The sequence below is a fragment of the Salvia splendens genome, chromosome 8, assembly GCF_004379255.2.
Source record: "Salvia splendens isolate huo1 chromosome 8, SspV2, whole genome shotgun sequence".
In the NCBI taxonomy this organism is placed as follows: domain Eukaryota; kingdom Viridiplantae; phylum Streptophyta; class Magnoliopsida; order Lamiales; family Lamiaceae; genus Salvia; species Salvia splendens.
The window spans coordinates 21,428,777-21,435,276 of record NC_056039.1 but is presented as its reverse complement, the minus strand read 5'-3'; the positions used below and the strand labels follow the sequence as shown (position 1 = coordinate 21,435,276).

At 34.9% G+C, this 6,500-nt stretch overlaps 2 long non-coding RNA genes across 2 annotated transcripts; both read left to right on the top strand.

Annotated features, from left to right (window-relative positions):
* Nucleotides 1-798: 798 nt before the first annotated feature.
* LOC121743451 lies at nt 799-4,536 on the top strand. Its single transcript, XR_006038278.1, has 6 exons — nt 799-1,108; nt 2,351-2,510; nt 2,646-2,885; nt 3,022-3,135; nt 3,209-3,326; nt 4,211-4,536. It is a non-coding gene; the product is annotated as an uncharacterized LOC121743451 (long non-coding RNA).
* A 465-nt stretch (nt 4,537-5,001) lies between these two features.
* LOC121743447 lies at nt 5,002-6,316 on the top strand. Its single transcript, XR_006038275.1, has 3 exons — nt 5,002-5,839; nt 5,992-6,082; nt 6,222-6,316. It is a non-coding gene; the product is annotated as an uncharacterized LOC121743447 (long non-coding RNA).
* The last annotated feature ends 184 nt before the right edge of the window (nt 6,317-6,500 follow it).

Genomic DNA, 6,500 nt, shown 5'->3' with positions numbered 1-6,500 from the left:
TTTAAAGTTGGTTCCATCGCTAAAGCAATGAAAAGATACTTTTCTTTAATTTGTTGTGTTAATTATTGATTTTCAGAGAAAAACTCTGAAAGTTATTTTTCTCCATGATATATTTTCTAAAAAAAATAAACTCCTATAAAAAGGAGGAAATTATTACAAATAAACTCTTATAGAAAGGAGGAAATTAGGACATATTGAATGCTTGAGGATCTAGGATATGAATTTCGTGGGATCGAATATAACAAAGTATTAATAATTTATATAATATTGTATTTTAAAAACTATTAAAATAATAAAATTTAACTAGTTCTATTTTTTAAGGTACATTTCTAAGAGTTTTCATATCTAAAAATTACTCCTATAAAATTGTTGAAGTAAAATCATGGTTTCAATAATTTAAAATATTTATTTTATAAATTTATATTTAAATAATAATTTCTTTGTTATTTATCAATAATATGAATAAAATAGAATTTAAGTAAATTATGTGTTTTAAAAATATTTTTTATAAATTTATATTTAGATATTTTTAAATAATTATTTTCTTGGTTATTGTCAATAATTTGAATGAAATAGAATTACAATGGATTGGCCAATAAAAAAATGAAAATTACGTGTAGAATTAGAAGGGGAATGAGCATTAAATAACAATAACAATCAAACCAATTTACTTATTCAATTAAATCAGTCATTAACTTTTTAAGTGAGCCCTCAATTTGAAAAAAAAGGAGGGAAGAGAAACGGTCGTCTTCCTCGACTCATTTAGTGAGCCCTCGATTTGAAAAAAAGGAAGAAGAACTCTGAACTTTTCTGCCTCCGGACTTCCCCATATTCCTCCTCTAGTCTTCACAACAAGTTTTCTTATTCCCCTCTTGTTTACCTTCAAATACTGAAGGATTCGGAGGAGGTGGACCTTCCGTGGGGTCGGAGGTCAAAGGTCGATTATTCAAGTTTTCCGGCAATGCTCGGTGGCTGGCGGTGGGGTCGGCCGACCCCACCTGGGTCCGTCAGTGATTATAGTCCGAGTCGAATGGAGAGTCAAGCCGCACCGAGAAGCCTCTCGCTAAACCTCCGCCGCCGTTCCTCTCAACAGCCACCGCGTCTTCAGGTAATCAGTTTGTATTTTCTTTTTTTTTTCTTTGTATAGTTTAGATCAATTTGTTCATCATTTTGGGGTTTTGTGTTTTAAAAGGATTGATTACGTTTATGCTTAGATTACATGGTTGAGGTCAGTGTGGCTGAGGGCTGCTGAATCCATAGTAGCATCACCTAATTTAGTATTGTTACATTGTGCATTTAGAGTTGATTTTGAGAAGAAGAAAGGTTGAGTTTGACCAATGAACACAACAAGATCCCCTCTTCTACTTGAAATTACTAAAATAAGGGGAGCATCTTTATCTAGATGAGTAGGGCTGTACCTAGTAGTGTTGCCTTGAGCATTTTCTCTGTGTTGGATAAAGTCCGTCCAATTTTGAGAAAGTAAATGATTTTTTGTGCACTAATTTGTTAATCCTTGTTCGAATGAGTGTGGCTACTGGCTAAATTTTTCTAGTTTCTTTCTCAGCTCTCAGAGTGTGATATGTTCGATTAGAAAATGGTTAGAAAATGGTTATGTGCTTCTCCTGTGGTGAAATCTGATTTTTTTCACCATCTTTCTGCATCGATAGATTGTTTTAGGCCAATCTGATCAAATTCTGGAATGCTTAATTGCATAGCTAGTGAAATAAACTACACCAGCCGGTGAATATGGATTACAAGACCTATTAATACACCAGTCGGTGAAAGGTTGGGAAAATGAATTTATGCTGCTTCTAAACAAGGACCAAGTGCATTTCTTATATTTCCGTCTTTTACTCTCTCTCTTTGATCTGTTTCTGGAAGAAAAGTTAATTAAGGCTTTCTTGTGACTTTTGTTTCACTGGTAGGTTTCATTATTTAGTTTAAATTAATTTGGAAGCCTTTATCAAGATTAATGAAATACATAGGCCTGCATGTTTCCGTGTCATGTAATCAATTGATTTATATCATGTCTGAAAACATACGCACTTTTTAACCAACTGGATGATGAAGTTCCTTCCAGTGTATACTAAGTAGGTCCTAAATGGTAAGGCCACATGATTTACAGTGTGGAGAGTTACAATGGTCTCTTGATATTTTCTCTGTGCTAAATGTGGATTTTGTTGATGTTTTTTCGGTTGAGTGGGATTTACTTATTAGAGCAATAATACTAGCAAATAACTGATAAAAATTTGTTCAAAGTGTTGTGTTAATTTAGTCCATTGTGTATGGGTTTGGAATTCATATTGTTTGGATTTTGTCCTTGTTGCGTTGTAACTTTGTTTACATGCAGTCCAAACGATTGATGGGGAAATAGATAAACAAATTTCTGTTTGGAGAAAGCACAGAGCAGTGTTGTGCCACTTTTTCTTATTCTAGCCTTTATGCGCAAGGTCAAATGAGCTCTTTGTGCTAAGCCAGGCCACTTATCACATTCACAACGAGTTTATGAGGTGATTCTTTGAAAAATTATAGGACATCTAGTTGATTCACGTGGCCAGATATATAGTCTCTAGTTCATCTTTGTGATCTTTATTTGTATCTCATTTAATTTTGTCATTTTATTTGCAATATTTTCTGTTTTCTAGGCCAGAATCGGTCCACCCACCCAGAGCTCAAATGCATTTCTACTTCTCCCCCCCCCCCCGCTTAGTCAGGAGGTGGATTTTCCATGATATTTGCATCTCTACTTCTGACCAAATAAGTGGTAGCATGTGGTAGCATTTACTCATCTGGCCTTGTTAGCATTGGAATTGGTGCTATGGCCCAGACACTGGAAATTGGCTCTGACGATATAGAACCTGTTGGATCCCAGATTCCCATACAAGGTTTGTTTAGTTTATGGTTTCTTTTGATTTTCATATCAATTATTAATTATTAGTTGTTGTTTTCCTATGAGTAAACCCTGCGAGCAACAAAAACAAAAAGTAATCAAATTAGTAAAATTATGGTAATCGTTTTCAGTTCCTTCATCTCACATTTCAATTGGTGATGGTCCACAAACTCCGAAAATGACATCATTCCTTCAGTCTCTCATGCTTTGCCCAGCTACTGATGGAACCTTCCAGTTACGCAAAAGTGAGTACATTCTGTTACATATCAGCCGTTATTTGCTTGTGCACATTTTTACCTGTGCATTTTATTCACGTAGGAACCTGGAAATGCTGCACATCCTACTAATGCAGCTCAGTCTTCCGAGCATCCTGGGACAAAAGCCACTTATAACCTTTGGTGATGCATTAGATATGTACCATACCATCTCAGAGAAGGTATATATACTACGTGCCATAACTCTTTAATGTCAGTTTCTTAAATCTAGTGCCCAAAAAATTGCCTCGCTTATAGTTGGACGGAGGGAGTACAAAATTACAAACTATAGTTATAGGTTTATTTTACTATTATCTAAGTTGGTATCCTCCAATATGTTGATGTCAACTTATTATGTGGTATTTTTTTTTCTAAAATGACATGGTGGAATGAGCCTAAAACTTTTAGAATGCTCACTTTTCCAACTCTTGATATGATCATGTGTTTTACCTAGACTTCAATTGAAGAATCCACATCAATATGGTATGAATGTTAGATAATGAGCTAATTACTTGTCTAAAGCTGCATTAGTTTGCATCATGGGCATTAGATTCCTATGTAGGTGAATTACTACTTATATAACTGGTTGCAAAGAACTGAGCTTAAGCAGATTGTTCTTGCTTTGCTCAAAGTACGCACTAATTCTCCAATGATGCATTGTATAATTTCATATGCCGGCCTTGGTTTAGATGTGGGAATGATGTCAATCCTACATTGTATGTAAAATTAATGTTCAAAATGTATTTATTATTTTGTTAAGATTTATATGTTTTTCCATGTTATTAGAATGAGTTGTTTGGATGATAAAACCTCATTTTCATATATTTCTACATATGTGTGCCTGCATTAGATAATGAAGCACTAGTATGAATAGCAGCTTCTGAAAAGGTTACAAATTCTGTTGGATTCTTTATCTAGAACTTGCTGTCCAACATATTAGGTTGTATTTAAGTTGATACTTTTGAATATGCACTTACTTGTTACTTATGTTGTACTTCATTTCTTTATTTTTATTTATCAGCTGATTTATATAATTGAATTTGTTTGTTTTGTATTTGTTGTGTAGGAGTTGAGGAGGAGCTAACTTCTAAAGGGGTTATTAGTGTAGACTTCATTTTTCTCATGGGTTGATCTGCAAACTTAGTTGTTGCTTACTAACTTCTGGAGTCCTAGGTTTCCCATGCTTCAAATAAGTGATAACAGTGTTCTTTGTTGTCCGATTTCTTGAGCTAAGGAGAGAGAACAATTCCGGTTTTGAAAAATTAATTGAAAAAGTCATAGGGCCGATCGACTGAATGAGAGCTTTATGAGTTGCAATCTTGTTGATATTGGTGCATAAAAATGATTTAGGCAATAGGAATAAAAGCCTCATATCCAAATTATCACATGCCTGACCCTTGCATAAACCCCTAGTGAGCCAGTTTGAGCCCAAAAGCCTAATTTCTTTGTTGAAAATTTTGATAGTCACTATATCAGCTTACCTATTATATCCATTTGTTGGCATATATTTTCTTCCCTAGTCACCAAAATTAAAGTACTAGCACATCCTTGGGAGGGTATTATGGTGGCAACATAAAGATGGAAGTTTTGGACCATTCATTAGGTGGTATTCATTTGTACTGAGATACAAAGTGAGTGAAAAGCTGTCACTTCAAACGAAAATAGAATAAAAAGGCAGCCTTTCATGTGTAAAAAAAGCCAAGGCTATGAAAAAAAAGAAAAAAGACAGCCTTTCATGAGTAAAAAAAAGCCAAGGCTAGAAAAAAAATATTTAAAAAGGCAGCCTTTCATGTGTAAAAAAAGCCAAGGCTAGAAAAAAAATAAATAAAAAGGCAGCCTTTCTTGAGTAAAAAAAGCCAAGGCTAGAAAAAAAAATAAATAAAAGGCAGCCTTCTTGAGTAAAAAAAAGCCAAGGCTAGAAAAAAAATATCGAGCGAAAAATAGAAATGATAAAAGAAAGCTCAAAAGAATAAGTTGACTTGGTTAGATGGTCACTTGGTTAGATGGTCGAAAAATCTCATGTTTGGGTGTTGAGCTGTGAGAAATTTGTACGCATTGACTGAGATGTGAAAGATGTTGTGATGGATGTGCTAGTATTTTAAGAATGGTGGTAAGCTACTTAACCATATATTATCCCACCTTTACCAAAAGCCCCGTTACATCCCAATGAATAAGACCTTTTCATTTATGCATCATATTGACTTGTGAGCGATGAATTTTGCTTGAATTTGGGAGAAAGATCTTATGTGCTTAAAATAAAGAATAGCCGGAAGAACTTCCCTTTAGGAATTAGTAACGATGGTTTGAGACTCCCAAGACACAACTCGAACTTATATTGAAGCATGGGATGCCTAGGTCTTAAGGAATTAGTTCGTGTACAATTCTTGTTCGAAAGTTTTACCCGCGAGTGAATTCACGGTCGACCTAATTTCCCTACTGATTCGTTATCTTGACTTGAAGGAGAGGATTATCTAATATCTTCTGACTGTGCTTTATTGTCTAACTTGCTCGAGGGCTAGCAAGACTTAAGTTATGGGGGTGTTTGATGTGAGTGGGTAATTGTCTAACTTGTTCCTCGGAGTATACAATGGAATGGAGGGTATCGTATTACTGCTCCAAGTCAGTTTTGACCACTTCGATATTAAGTTGGTCTTGCTGTCTCCAAAATCTGAAGATCACGATACCAGGATGTGTGGTTAGTCATTCTCTTCGTTGTACATACATTTAGATATAATTTTTTGTTTAGTTGTAGGAAGTGGAATGCATACAACAATTTATTATTTTATTTCCTTGGATTCTTTCTACATGTTCTACTATACCTGTAATCCTTTTCTTGTCTGTATGTAGGAAAGAATTTCTATTTGAGTCAGATTAAAGAGCTGTGTGCCAATCCTATTTGAGGCGACTGAGATAATTTCTAGAGCACTCATTTCAGCTGGTAACTAATGATAATATCCTTTGCATCAATGTCTTGATTTACGTAATAACTATTAAAACAAAAGAAGTGAGGCGATAAAGGCTTGTTTGCATCAACGAAATTAATTGGTTTTAATTAGAAATAACATGTGACCTTGCAGGAATCACAAACAGAGTTGACACCGATGAATGGAATCCATCCACTGATACACATCTTCCTCGATTGATAACCTCTCTGGAAATGTTGTGATACACCCAAAATTTTAACTATTATTCCAGCAGTTGTGTTTGTCTACGACAGTTTGATCAACTAGCACGGGACCAAGTTTTCTATAGATTGCAAACTTGAGTTTGCTCGTACTGCTTGCTCATCTAAATTCTGCTGCTGGGCTGCGCTGCAAGCAAAACTCGTTCCTTTGTTGAGAGCTCTACTTTACTGT